Genomic DNA, 15,357 nt, shown 5'->3' on the forward strand with positions numbered 1-15,357 from the left:
CCTTACATGTAAAAAGTGAGCCGGTAATCTTCTCATGCCAACAAGACTTATATGGGAAGGTAAACAAACATTTTCCAAAATGAACATTACTGACAAGAAACTAATCTGACAACAAAAAATTTAAACGTACATCAATCTTATGTGTAATTAATTTGATATCTGAATGAATCCAACCCTATTGTAACAAGACTATTCATTTGAAGTGCAATCAAAATTATAATTGGGGAATTGATTTATTTCTGTAAATATGCAATTACTTATTCATTTTTTTCAATCGAACAAAAGAAGATTATTTGGAATTTCACATTACTAATTAATCAATTTTGAAATCATAACATGCAGATATACAGGCGCAATCACGATAGAGATCTGACTACTTGCAATGGCAATTGAAGGTATCAAGTTATTATTATTGTTATTCTCATTATTATTGTTATTATTATTATTACTATTGTTATTTTTTTGGTTCTCTATTTTGGTAAGAAAATCTAAATTGTAGAAGGATTTTTTTATCGAAGTTAAAATTAAAATTTTGTTTTTAAGTTAGTTAGCAAAAGTTTGTGGGGAGAAGTGCAATTTTTTTTAAGATGAAATTAATCACCTTGGTGTTCATTATGATTGTTGCGCATAGTAATTATTATTAGTGGCGGAGCCAGGATCAAAGTAAAGGGTTATTACAATTTTTTTTTTTAGGAAAACCAATTTTTTTTTCCAGGGTACATGGGTTTCCCAGTTCGATTTTAGTTTTAAATTCAAACTTTAATCAAATCCATAGCTAACCTTAAGTCTTGTTATATAAACATGAAGTTGAATTATATTTTAATACTTGAATTGATATGGGACTCAAAGTTGAAGTATATTTTAATACTTGAATCGATATGAGACTCAAAGTAGGTATCAAATGAAGCTTGTGGATAACAAGTTTACATAATAGACGAAATGGTTTAGTTTACAGGTGTGGTAAAAACAAAGGATATGTAAGAAACAAGAATTGATCCTAAGACCTTTGCTTCAATAAGCAAGCATCTTAACCAGTAGACCAATTGTTAGTTTGTGTTTATGAGTGAAGAGATGCGTATATATACAATAAATAAAACGAAAATTTCCTAAATCAATTACACTACCGGAAAAGATTTGAGGGGTATCCGATACCCCGGCATCCCCTTCGATTCGCCCCTGATTATTATGCAATAGTTCCGTTGCAAGTATCTGTAGTTGTAGGTAATTTATTTCATTTCTATATGAAACTTAGTTATGATGGCAGTGAGAAATGGTAAATAATATTGAAGTCTCATTATGTACTATATATATGGCCTCTTATTTGTCTTTTTAATAGGATCGATATGCCAAGTATTGAATGTGTGTCAAAGTTGCTATGCATCCATTGGCCCCTCAGTTTACTATATAAGAATACATGATAGAAGAAAGATCCCGAAAAGATAATTAAAAGGCAAGTTTTTCTCAAAATAAATAAAAAGGGAAAGAGAATTTGTTTGCTAATTTTGAATCCCCAAGCTTAAATATATCTTGTGTCATTTAAGAAAAATATTGTTGCCATTTTGCTGTATAAATTGGGAAAAGATTGAATGTTGCTGCATAAATGTGCATTGACTTTGACCTATCATATAAAATAAAGTTTAGTTATATAAAGTGTACTTATATTAGTAATACTTATATAAAGTATACATTGCAAAACATAAGCTTCTGAAATGATTAACTTTGTTACTAGTTATGGTAAATGTATTTAATTTTCACAAGGGACAATGTGCTTTTGTAGTTTTATATTATTATAACTTATTTCTTCTCATGTTTGTTTGATTATCTTTTTGGTCATTTCAATATTTTGGTTGATTTTCTATTCTATCTTATTGCTTTAAAAATTGAAGTTGTGTTTCTTATTCTTGTTTTTGGCTATTATGTTTTTTATAACATTCCTTTGCATATTTTGTTTATAATAACGAGGTGGAATGTAATGAAGAAAAGTAACATATTTTCATTGCTGTAGGCTTCTCTTGACCAGCAGTCAATGGGGAAAAAATGTAATGAAGAAAGTAATGGTATGGTTCATTACCATTCAATTTGTGGGTTTGATTTATTTATCAATTTTGGAATGAAATATAATAAATCTTTTAGATAGTTATTTTACCATTTAAGTTCATTTTCTCCATCATATGTTTGGTGTTATTTCTTTTTAAGAAGTAACATTATATTCTTGGTTGGTAGGCTTTGAAATGAAGGGATGAAATGCTGGAATGATTCCATTTTTTCATATCTATATCCATTTTCTTTATAATTACTTGGAATGTTAAAATAATGTCACCAAGCAACACCTTTCTCATTTCATTCCAACACACAAAACAAGATTTCATAGTTCAAATCCTACAAAAGGGAAGAAGCAAACAAAGCATTTGGGCTTCTCTATTTAGGATCAACAAACACTCAATAAGAGAGAACTTAAGGTTAAATTATAATAATCTTACTAAGGCCATGTTTGGCTAAAATAAGTTAGCTTACTGTAATTTAGCATTTGTTAAAACAATAAAAGTATCTTACCATAGTTTATAATGTAGCTTATAAGCTAGCGTATTGATAAGCTAGTTTGAGATAGCTTATTTATAAGTTAGTTTTTCAACTAGTTTGCCAAACAGTGTGTAAGTATTGCTAAACTAGAAATTTATATAGCATTCCAAGTTAAGGGCACTTTGGTAATTGTTATTAAGTTGGAAATCTAAATAGCAAAGAGTGGAATAGGTTATGTTTTCCGCCGTTTGCCATATCAATTAAAATGGTAAATCAAACCAAGTATTGTGAATTTACCATAATGCCCTCTTTGTAAGATTACATCGAAAAATCAAATCAATAGTTGCGAATTTGGAGAAATAGATCACTTCCCCAAATTTGAATTTGACTGTGGTTTAATTGCATTGACTTGTTACGTTTTCTGTTGGCTTTGCTTCATTCAGATATCATATCAGGTTGATGGCACACAAGATCAATGTAATTGATGGCACACAAGATCAATGTAAGCCAGAATGTTTACTATTGACCATCATTTTTAGTTCATATCTTTTTTGTCGATTATTTACATTTTGGATTATGTTTATGCTATATATTTAGGTTCAACTTCCCATACAGTTAGAAGACTTTTATGTTCTTTCATTTGGGAAAATCATTACAAGCCCATTATACTACGGTGCCAATTATATTTGGCCAATTGGGTATAAATCCTGTTGGCATGAAAAGCTTACCGGCTCGCTTTTTACATGTGAGGTGTCGAATAACGGTCAAGGTGGACCACTTTTCACCATTACAAGGTCTAGTTGCTCAGAATCAACTATTCAATATGGTCAAACTATTATGTGTCGAGCAGACCTTGATGAGCATGATAATGTTGTGACCGAGTTGACCGAGATGACCAAGATAGATCCGGGCAGCGGTGATGAAGTAGGGTATGAAGATGTAATTGGTGACCTATATGTTGAATGGTCTTCAACATCATCAACATGGAAGCTACTATTAGAAAACATCGTTGATGTTCACAAAGAATTTATCAACCAGACCGGCGCCGTGCAGTGTTACTGTAGGCATGCAGAAGATTTGATAACTTTTTATCATCTGTTCATTTTACGCACGAGGTCAGCATAGATCTGGAGAACCTTTTACATTCACAACAATGTGTCAATGTGCCAGCTGTCATTCATGGTGACAAGGAGACTTGTGAGTTTTCCGAGTGATTGATAAATTGGTTGAGACAGTATGAGTTTGGATTACACTTTGAATTTGTTCAAGAATTTATAGAACAACTCTCTGGTGTGGAAGCCTGTTCAGGCTATATATTTTGCAAACATCGTTTATTTGATTCATCTTCAACAATTTCAAATAAAAAATTAAAATAAAAGGTGTGGAGCCTTTTCCTGTTGGGACTCATTTCTTCAAGGCTACCTTCTCATGCAATAGCAACCTTCTTCAGGTATGCATTATTCATGCAAGGGTATTCTTGTTTTTTTATAACATGCTCTGATCTTTCTTCTTCTTCTTCTACACAGGTATGTGAGTTCTTATGTCGTTTTAAAGAATTGTTTATCATATGAAGAATTTGAAAACAATCTTCTTGCCCCCAGGCCTGTTACATATTGATATGGGGCAGGGGCATTTCTGGAAACAGTAGAAATGAATTGTGTTAAACATAAGGTTGACAAGTTGACTACTGATCCACATGACACTACTACCTAGGCTAGTGATTAAGCCCTTGCGAAAAATAGCTAATTCGTTTAACATAACCGGTGATGCTAAAGATACAAAGAAGGACAAGGGTAACAAAGTAAAATTGGAATAGTTTCCGATTAATCCTCTGACGTGCCCAGAAGTGTCTAGAAGATATATCTTGGCTTGTTTGCTAATGGGACTCGTTTCTGAATCGTTGTCAACGATACCGGAATTTGTTATTCCGAATCCAGTGCATGGCATTTATTCCAATACGATGAACAAATCAAGAATCTCATCAACTACATGAAAAGAAACGACCCGAAGAGAAGAGAATTGAGAAATTCGATCTCGAAGTTGGCAAAAGTCAATCACGAAACACATTCAACTAACGGGAACAAATTCGGTCAAGGACGAAACGGTCTTTTCTCATAACAACGAACTTGCTACAAAGGCAATTGAGTTGCCGCAGGCGAAATACAATACAGATCTGGATTCAGTGAAGAAACCAAGAAGAAAGAACGCAAAATGGCATAGGTGTATTTGTTTGGAACCGGTGTTGCCATGTAGATACCACTATGTTACATGCCATGAAACTTTTTCAGCAAATGTTGAATTCGAACAACATAAGAACAAGTGTGATTGTGGTTTGGATTTGGGTTTGGTGAGTCGACTGGGGCCCGGTTAACTCAGTATTGGTTGTGATTCATTATGACAGTTGAAGATGAATTTGTTGGACATGGAAGTTGCTTTCCAATGGAGCAAAAAGAGGGTCTAGGGCAAGTTCTGAATGGAGGTCTGAATGGTGTGCTTTTGTTAAATCAGCTAACACCGTATATGAGGTAAATTGCATTTTTGCTCTTTTTTGGTTTTGGCCCTTATAGAAGTGGGTTTGAAATTTTGGTCGTTATTTGTGGTTTTTGTTACGTTTTTCGGCCCAGTCCCAAGTAAAATGACTATATTGCATCTATCTGATTTCACACATACATACAATATACTTATATACATACACACATACATATTCATATATATATATATATATATATATATATATATATATATATATATATATATATATATATATATAGAGAGAGAGAGAGAGAGAGAGAGAGTCAAGATCAAATAAGAAGGAAATTTTTGGTAGGAAGGTAAGAAGTTTGGTAGGAAGGTAAAAAGTTATATATATATATATATATATATATATATATATATATATATATATATATATATATATATATATATATATATATATACACACTCACAATGTATGTTTTATTTCAAAATTCTCATTATTTTTGTAAAAATAAGTTAAGTTTGAGTTGTATTTTATTGAATGAATTCCAAACTAAACATACTAGTTAGTTTGTTATTAGTATTTTCTTAATTATTAATTATTAATTTTTATATTTTTATATTCTTGGATTGCAGATGGTTGAAGCAACTATGGTGTTGGAAACGATGATCAAGACAGATTATGTCAACACTTGGTGGTGGTACTGGTCTTCAATGGCGGCTGCCGCCAAGACATCCTCTATCTCTGTCCTTGCTCTTCGTATCTACACACCGCCGCCATCGACAACCAGAAAACCACCACCAATACCACCTCTTCCAGCAAAGAACTATCAAAGAAACGGCAACACCTAGGGGACAAACCCAGGGAACAAAGAAAGAAACCAAAGAAATCACAAGATAAACAAGAAACCAAGGAACAACTCCAAAGTATCATTTCATAATCCAAATGTTTATCCCTTGTTTTATTTTTTGTTTGGAGTTTATGGGTGTTTTATGAAGAAACTTTGGATTATTCATGTTGAAAGATTTTGACTTCTATTTCCCTTACCGATTTCAAGTATGGAATCATCCTAAAGGGTGAATAATTGTAACATCCTAATCGTTGGGATAGAAGTTTTTTGATTTTAGGTAGAAATATTTCTTTTGGAATTTAAAGTAATAATTAAATAAATAAATAAATACAAAATAAATAAAATGGGAACTATTGATAAAAATTAGAATACACTTTTTGGTATTATATATTATTTATAAAATAATATGATTTTAGTGCCTAACGAATTTAATTTTATTAGAATGGCCAATTGTGTTAATGGATTGAAATTTAGCTTTGACTAGAGGTTGAACAACTTAGATGGCTTAGGATTAGATAAGTCGTAGTTTGGATGGTTAGGGACTTGTATTTGCTAGCTAGCAAAGTCCCACTTAAAAGAGGTTTGGATTGCTTTTGTCAAAATTGCAAATGGGGGTAGAAAGTGAAATTTTTGAAAATAATAATACACTTTCATTTCAGTCAAATGGGATCGATGAGAGAAGAAGGGAAGCTGTGAAATGGTGCATAAGAAGACCCTTTCATTTGATGTCAAGCTTATTTGGTTCATTTGGTACAAGTTTTGAAGAAATCAAGTGGTCCCTTCTTCCTCTAGTGTAAAATTCGTGTTTCACTTGTGGATTAGGAATTTGATTAGATTTTCAACTCATTTGAGGACTAGGGTTTTGTGTTATAAGCAATTTTGTTGACTATGTTGGTTTCTAACTCAAATCTATCATTCCATGGTAGATTTGATGTTGGAATTGTATTATCTCTTAAAACCCTAGATTTTAATCTACCCCTTGCATGATTTAAAGACGGTCGGAGATGTTTGTATTCAATTCCTCCATGGAAAAAGCATTGCTCAAAGTAATGGTAGAATCAATTACTTAGAAAATGTAATTTGGGGACATTTATGAGTTAACGAACTTTGATGATGATTAATGGTGTTATAAAGTGGTATTTGCTCATAACAATGGTTTTGGTTTATGAATTCAAGAACAACATGAATAATCATCACAAGCTAATGTGATTATAATGATAGTTAGAGAAAAGGGGTAAAATGGGAAATTAGGAAATGAAAGGAAAAATCATGTTTTTAATGTGATTTTAATAGATTGGATGATTGGGTAACATATCTTGCACATATATGTTATTACGTTGGAATTTGATTTGAGAAAATGATGTTCCAATTATATCTATTAAGCTATTTAGCACATTGAGTACTTGCCCATAAAAATGAGCTTGAGGATCAGTAAATGCCAAGATTTATTAGGAAAGCTTTATGAATTAAGTCAAGTCAATTAACATTACCTATCAATGTCCTGTCCAGATATCTTTTGTAAATAATAATTAGTACTCTTAAAGGTTTTGGATAAAGAGTTGGAAAAATGGAATTTAAAAGGAAGGATCAAAACAAGGAGTTAACATCGGCGCTACGCACCCCCATGGTGTGTCGGGATTCGCTTTCAGCCCTACACAACAAATTTCTCTTGGCTGCTGATTTATCATGTAACACCCGTAAATTAGGGCTAGGCAATAAAGTTATTATAATACATAATAATGACTTTTAAATAAGAGATTGTTTAAGATAAATAATCTTAATCGAGTTATAGTATATGTCGTAAATAGTGAGTTGGAGACAGGTTACTTATTATCCCTAATGATCTAACGAAAGTCGTAATATTAGGAAAAATCAAATTTGTGCATACAAGGAACGTACGAATCTGACTTCAATAGAGAAAGTTACAATTTTTCTAAGATATCATCGTAGCAGTATGCACACAGAAATCAAGTTTTAGATTGGTTGAGTTTTGGCCAAAGCAATCTAAATGACAATTGAAGGCCTCTTTAAGAGGACTCCAAAAATATAAAAACCATCGAAGATGGACACCGGATGTGAGAGATATGCATTTTATACGGGCTTTAATAGGCTAAGTATGTGTAAATAAAATAAAGTCAAAACTAGCCGATGGAGTCTAAAGGAAAGTTGTAGATCCCGTCGAGAGATTTCCATGGATATAAAGAACGTAAAAAAACGAAGCTTGTATGAAGGAGATACATAATTTTAAATTATAAAAATCGACACGCAAGCGCGACGCGCGTAGCTTGCATGCGAAGTCAGCCACACTACTCCAGCTGATGAGTGACATGTGTTAGCTAACCAATGGATCGACGTGTTTGAAGTATGTGACGCACATGCCTTAGGCGTGGCGTGCATATGCGTTTTTAGCCCTATAAATAGCCAACAGTCCTTCATTCATTCCGCACACTCTTACATCCACTCTGTCGATTATCCCTCATGTAAACCTATATTTTTTTTTCGTTTCTAGCCTGAGGCAAAGCACTACGGCACCCCGGAGTAGGTGTTCGAGTAGTAGCCTTCGAGTAGGAGACCCTAAGTCGAAGTTTTGCCCACTAGGACCCTGGTTCTCATCCATAATTTGTAAGTGAGCTACAGTTACTCTGCCCTCACGTAATTTATAATTATAGCTATATTCGTTGTTATGAACCTATAATTAAGATTTGTAAGTGATTTCAAGTCATATGCTGATTGATCTACTTACGTGAGAGGTATCTAAAATGGTCACATCGACTTGGGTGTTGGATTTCAGAAAAACAATATGTCGAAATGGTCTTGCCTCCAGACTGTCCTGTTTGGCTAATCCTTATTTGATAGAACTATCAGTATTCATGAGAATGATAGATAGGTCTACATTCTTTCTATTCATGTAGAATATTAGACTAAGACTTAGTGATAATGATACTAGGTTACGTTGAAGGAAAGCTAGTTGCTAGAAGCAAAGCTCTACCCGAATTTCGACTCATCACTTTAACCAGTAAGCACATACTTACTTTCAAGCTTATGCATAGATATAAGTATTCTAAATGTTTAATTACTATGTGCACTATCTTTGTTATGTTTAATGTAGTTGTACAAATTGTTGGATTAATGTCTAAGTCCATAACTATATTTAGTATGTACTTGACCCGACATGGTCCATTTGGGTTGCACTTCACCAACACAATTTATATGAATAGTCTTTTGAGAATAGTATATTTATGATTAATATTAATATATTATAAGTTATAATATATTAATAAGGAATCATATTATTTAATTAGTATTGATCAAGAATTAATTAAGTGATCAAAATGAATTAATTAAATATGGACTCTTATATATATGGAATGGGCCAAGTTCATTTAGGTTGGGCTAAGCTCTCATGGATAGTCCATGGAGTGTTTAACCCATGGATCATATGAAATGAAAGGTCATGGGTTTAACCCTAGTCTCCATACTGTATAAAGATGTCATTGGTTGGTGAAATTGGCACTAGTGTGGTACACTAAGAAGGGCTAGCCGATTTCACTAGAGAGAACCAAGTATCCATATTCTCTAAAGTCCTCCAAGGTATTTTTGGTGATTTGTGATTCCACTTGAGGCTTCCACACTATTGGGGTTAAGCTCTTAAAGCTTGAAGACATCAAGAGACATCAAAAGGTATGTCATCTAATTAGTACTTTGTAGTATAAGAACTTCATATTATGCTAGTTAGGATTAAAGCCTTGGAAAGTTCTTATTTGCATGTATAATAGAGAAAACATAGATCCAAGGTTTATAGGGTTGCATGTACACCTTAGAAGTGTTAGAATGCTCAAAACCCAACAGTGGTATCAGAGCCTAGGCTTGTTTTCTTGTTATACTTGCAAAACTGGTTAAAAAATTGAAGTTGTTTGTTGTCTGATCATCAGACTCGGCGAGTCCATGCATAAAAAGTGGTCAAATCGATCCAACTCGCCGAGTTGGTTCATGCACTCGACGAGTTGGACCCCCAGACAGCATAAATTCGACTTTTTGGCTAGAATTGGACTAGGAACATTACCCTAAGATGTTTTTGGACTTATAAACTTGTTTTTGATGTGGTAATGTTCATGCTAATCCAATTTCAAAGATAATTGTCAATAGATTCATGTTTTGTATTAGTTTAAAGTTTAGACTAATTACATGAAAAAGTTTGATTTGAATTATCTTATTTTTATGAGTTGCTTAGATTAATAGAAAAGTTAATTGAAATAGTTGTTTTCAATCCATTTTAATCTAAGAGTTGAGTATAAGATGTGTTTGTGTAACTTGTCCTCGAGTTACATGAAGAGTCACATTAAATACTCATAAAAGTTGGCAATGGTTACAAAAATTGAAGAGTCTTGTCATCATTAATTGTATTTATGACTCCATAACTTGTCCTCAAGTTATGGAGGTTCAAGAGTCACTTCATTAAAGAATAAAGTGTGTAACCTTAATAATTCCATAAGTTATAAAATAAAGAAAAGTTAGTTCTTTTATTAGTTTAAAGTCTTCCATAACTGGTCCTCAAGTCATGGAACTTGAAGAGTTTTTGGATTAAAACTACTTTAAACACATAAGTTATGAAATTAATTAGTTTTGAATAATTTCAAAACTTGCCCTCAAGTTTTGGAATTCAAAAGGTGTTCACTTATGAATACTTTAATTCCAAGTTAGCCCTTAGAATTTTAAAAGTTAAAATTCAACCCTTATACTTTATAATATTATAAGTTAATAATATTTATATATATGTATAAGAGTAAAGTCAGTCTTATCGTTAGTAGGCCTCATTCACGAAGCCGGTCTATAAGGTGGGTATAAGGTTACTACCTATAAAATGGCAGTTTAATGGGTGTCCACTCTCACCCACCGCTTCCTTGACTGGTGGATGGTCGTTAGCCAAACGGGTTTGACAGGACTATAATTTTCCCTTCATTAAAAGTATTAATGATATATACTAAGTAACTAAACTTTTAGTAATACCCAATCTTAGTTACTTAGGAAAATGTGAATAAGGTGCTAATCCATGGAATTACACTTTGCACTTTGTTTAAGTCGGTTAGTGGAGCGTGTGTGGTTAACCGGCACACTAACTCGTATTTAACAAGGTAGGCAAAGGGTAACTTAATGTTTATCATAGTATCGATGGAGCGTGTGTGGTTAACCGGCACATCGATTGAGGGGTAAACACTTAAGGGTACCAAGTAATTTGCATGGTTACTTCACACCTTGTTTTGTGATCCTCGGCATCCCAGTCACAAAACCTGAAGGGCACACTCGAGACTGAAACATGCCATTGAACAGTTCAATGAATCTCAAAAGATCTAGGAGTTTCAAATCCAATTAAAAACCTAATCATACATTTCGTTTATCTTGGTGGAAATTGGTGAATCGTCATACACCTACCTTCAAATATTTTATAGCTTGGATTACGGCATCCCTCTTCTAAGTTATAAAATAGTTTGTTGGGTCCTAGCCTTAATATTTCATATTAGGTGTCATATTAAGGACTTAAGATCAACTATCTTGAATATCTCCCAAAAAGATGTCTGGTCTAGACATCTATGATCTTCCCAAATCTCTTGAAACAAGATTTCCTAAATGAAGATGATGTCCTTTGGAAATCATACTTCTTTAACCTCCTCCAATTATTCTCCCTAACCCACAAGTTCAAGGTCACTCAAGCCCTATTGGCAAGGCAAGGTCTAGGTGTGATCATATCTTGGAGATGTAGTCACATATTGACAAGCCGGGAGAGTTGGGTGTCAAAGTCTTGAGAAAGTTGGTGGTTCAACTACTTTCTAAGTCACATAGTGAGTTCTTTTGGAACAACTATGAAACAGACTATGACAAGACCCTTAATGATCTTATCTATCTGCTAAGATCAACTTCCTAAAACTTTATGGACATTGACAATGATGACATTGGATATCTAGTAAAGCTCTCTCTTCCCAGTGGAAAGGGATCGGCCATAGTCAACTCGGTTGACCAAATGGTAAACAGAAAGGCTAAGTCTGAGATAGTCCCGTGTACCATTATCAAATGGTCCATATGTTTATATTGCCAAAGGAAGGGTCATTCGTTGCGAAGCTGCCAATTTACCTAAGGGTGTTAAAGTCAATTAGTTTGACTCTACTTCAGGTAAAGTCCACTATATAACTTTGCTAAGTTTCTATTCTGAGATTCTTGATATATGATGTGACTGGGTCACATGGTGATGTTTTAAGAATTAAAGAAAAGTGAAGAAACTTAATGAAAGAATATGCTGAATCTGATCGCGTAGATGGATTTCTATCGCGTAGTTTGAAGATCGGATTCTTGAGCTACTTCTTAGGAGTTATGAGAGATTGCTTAGGAATAGATAACAACAAGTTTTCATATGGATTATGTAACAGCTCAAATTTTCAAATAAATTTTTCATTTAAATTAAAACATCATTATTCGACAAAAGAATTTATTCCAAGTTTATTGCAAAAATATAAATAACGAATCCCCAAGATCTTCAACAATGGCAGTGTGTACGTGTCACGCCGGCGCCTTCCCACGGTCATCACTAGTACCTGAAAAAACATAAACACAACTAGTAAGCATAAATGCTTAGTGAGTTCCCCAGTATACGACTTACCCACACACGCCTTCCGGCCCGGACCTTTCGATCCACATAACATTGCCTTCCGGCCCGTAACATAATCGCCTTTCGGCCCATAACATATCGCCTTCCGGCCCGTATTATATTGCCTTCCGGCCCATAGTATTTTGACTTCCGGCCCATAATAGTGTAAAACGTAACACATATAACATATCACACATAACACATAAGTCATACATCATACCGTTCTTTCTATCACATAAAGTCTCGCCTTCCGGCCCGTATAAGCATACATCACATATAAGCATACATCACATATAAAGCATCTAACTCTCTAGACATAGCATAAATATAACACATACGACCTTCCGGTCACGCAGTCAAACCCTTCCGGGTGAAGTATAGTGAGAAGACTCACCTCGTAGTATGCAAGCTAAAAACCCTTCGAGCTACTCGCACTCGATCCGCTAATCTGCAGGCTCCCTATAATACCACATACCTTTATTAATGACCCTACCAAACAAGACAACTGACCCTACTAAATTACATACAGGTCAACGGTCAACTTGACCGGACTCGTCGAGTGCAAAGGCAACTCGGCGAGTCCAGGCACCCCGACTCCACTCGCCGAGTCTAAAGAACGACTCGACGAGTTCCAGTAGGTCTTCAAGCTACTCGCCGAGTCTGAAGAACAACTCGGCGAGTCCTAGTGAATCTTCAAGCTACTCGTCGAGTCTGATCATTGGACTCGGCGAGTCCTCGCCATGCAGTCAATCAACTGCCTCCTGTAATTCGCATGATTCCGAAATATATAGACATGGGGCTTCCTGGACCTTCACATATACTATTACAGGGGTTTAAACATTTGTAACAACACTATAATCTATCAAATCTTTAAATGGGTTTCCTAAACCCTAGATTCATATACAACGCCAAAACTACAGAAATGATCCGAGGATTACCTGGAAAACGTGTTCCCTGTGTCCCCAACCTTCAGAGCTCGACCCCTTGATTCTCCTTTGATCACCACCTTGACTATCCTTGCCTAACAACCTCTTCAAGCTTCCACTAGCCTTTACCCTTGTTCCAGATGCCCACAGACTTTTTGGTTATCTTCAATCGGCCAAAAGACGAGACATGACGGCCCTAAAGGCATTATATACGATCCAGAATCAAAACGGCTAGGGTTTCAGCTGAACAGCGTCGACTCGCCGAGTCCCTAATGGACTCGTCGAGTCCAGTCGTGAATCTGTGTCCAAGACCGTGGTCCTACTCGGCGAGTCAGGCATCAACTCGCCGAGTTCCCCCCTTAAATATTCCCCAATTTAATTTAAAGTAATACCTGAAATTCCGGGCTGTTACAGATTATAAGGACAAGTTCTTCCGCAAAGGTTTTTAAAAATAAAAGGAAAATTTTGATTTTATTTATTTTAAAAATATCCTTACAATGGCATTTGAGGAAAAATTGTTGCTTATAAAGATTCCATTAAGAGCAAGAATGGAAATATGAAATTGATTCTTTCATTTGTGGTAATGTCTAACTTTACCAAATAAGGAAAGATTCTCATCACCCAAGTTTCAATTGGACCGGAACTTGGAATCATGCAAATTGTATAGCATGATGAATGAGAACTTTCAAGTATTGGAAAATTAAGACTAACTACTTGTTCACATGGATGTGTGAGTCAAGTAACGGACTAAGGGATCGAGTACACATTCTTGTGCATTGGTCAAGTCCACAACAAAAGATCGATAAGATTATTCGTCATAATTTGATAAAGCTCAGTAAATATGGTTATACTTACAAGCTTAAGTGTAATTCTGAGACATTGGAAAAGGTTCCAATGTATGGCAAAGCGAATAAGAAGAATCAACTTAGGCAGAAAGATAAAAGTTTCTCAAATCTAAAAAGATGGGAGAGTACTTTAGTATCAGGTTTTATGATCATCTTAATGATTTAGAGACCTTATCACAATTCATCCTCTAAGTGCCTTCTTATAGCTAAGAAGAGGAGCTATGAATTGTTGAAGTGGTTAAATCAAGAAGATGATTCATACTTCGTTCCAAAAACAATTCTTAGAGTCATACTCCAAGATTGTAACTTGAGTAACATGTGTTAAAGAAGGTTGAAAACACTTGTCAAATATAAGAGTAAAAGTTTTCTACTCTTGTACATTTGAAATTGGTAAATTGTGATGTTTTGGATAAAACAAAGACCAACTTAGGCCAATTTTGTGAAGTGTTTGTCTTGATTAGAATCCACACTATCTCTTGAATATCTGACAAGAAAGTCTCATATGTCAAGAGGACAGGGGGAGTCTTAAAGGTCTTGAAAGTCTCAAGAACTAATCAAGAATAGAACCTGAAGTTCTTCACTAGCACACAACTTGAGGTTTATAACCTATCGTGCTGACATATTCTATGCCCATTCCAGTTAAAGTTGGCTTTGCATATGAGTTCTTAGAGTTCTCAATTGGTTGCACAACAACTTGGAAGTAATGGCAGGCCCTTGTGTTGCCAGGTGGCAAGAAATCAAGACTGAGTTTATTCCACATGAGTTTGGATTTGTCATTATCCTTGTCTTGTGACTATGTTTTTGACAATTCACATGGATAAGAACACATACACCAGTAAATCTAAGTGTCATAAGGTTTCTCTCCGATTCATGAAAATGATGGTGATGAAACTCTTCCACTAAGTAGATTTTAGCTAGATAGCAATTGTGATATTTGCAGTTCTCAAAGTCGTTAGTGGAGCGTGCGTGGTTAACTGGCACACTAACATTGACTTATGAGAAATGGCAAAAGGTCTAAACAATTTAGACTATGATTACGACATCCCTTTTCATAGTTCTGAAGTTGTTTAGACACACATGTGAGCTATCTAAGAGAGGTGTAT

General features: G+C 34.6%; 1 long non-coding RNA gene across 1 annotated transcript; it reads left to right on the forward strand.

Annotated features, from left to right (window-relative positions):
* Positions 1 to 9: 9 nt before the first annotated feature.
* Positions 10 to 2,061, forward strand: LOC145044156 (uncharacterized). The gene is made up of 3 exons (XR_013681235.1): positions 10 to 59; positions 343 to 395; positions 2,006 to 2,061. It is a non-coding gene; the product is annotated as an uncharacterized LOC145044156 (long non-coding RNA).
* The last annotated feature ends 13,296 nt before the right edge of the window (positions 2,062 to 15,357 follow it).

This window comes from Lactuca saligna, chromosome 4 (genome assembly GCF_052625555.1).
Source record: "Lactuca saligna cultivar CGN05327 chromosome 4, ASM5262555v1, whole genome shotgun sequence".
NCBI lineage: Eukaryota > Viridiplantae > Streptophyta > Magnoliopsida > Asterales > Asteraceae > Lactuca > Lactuca saligna.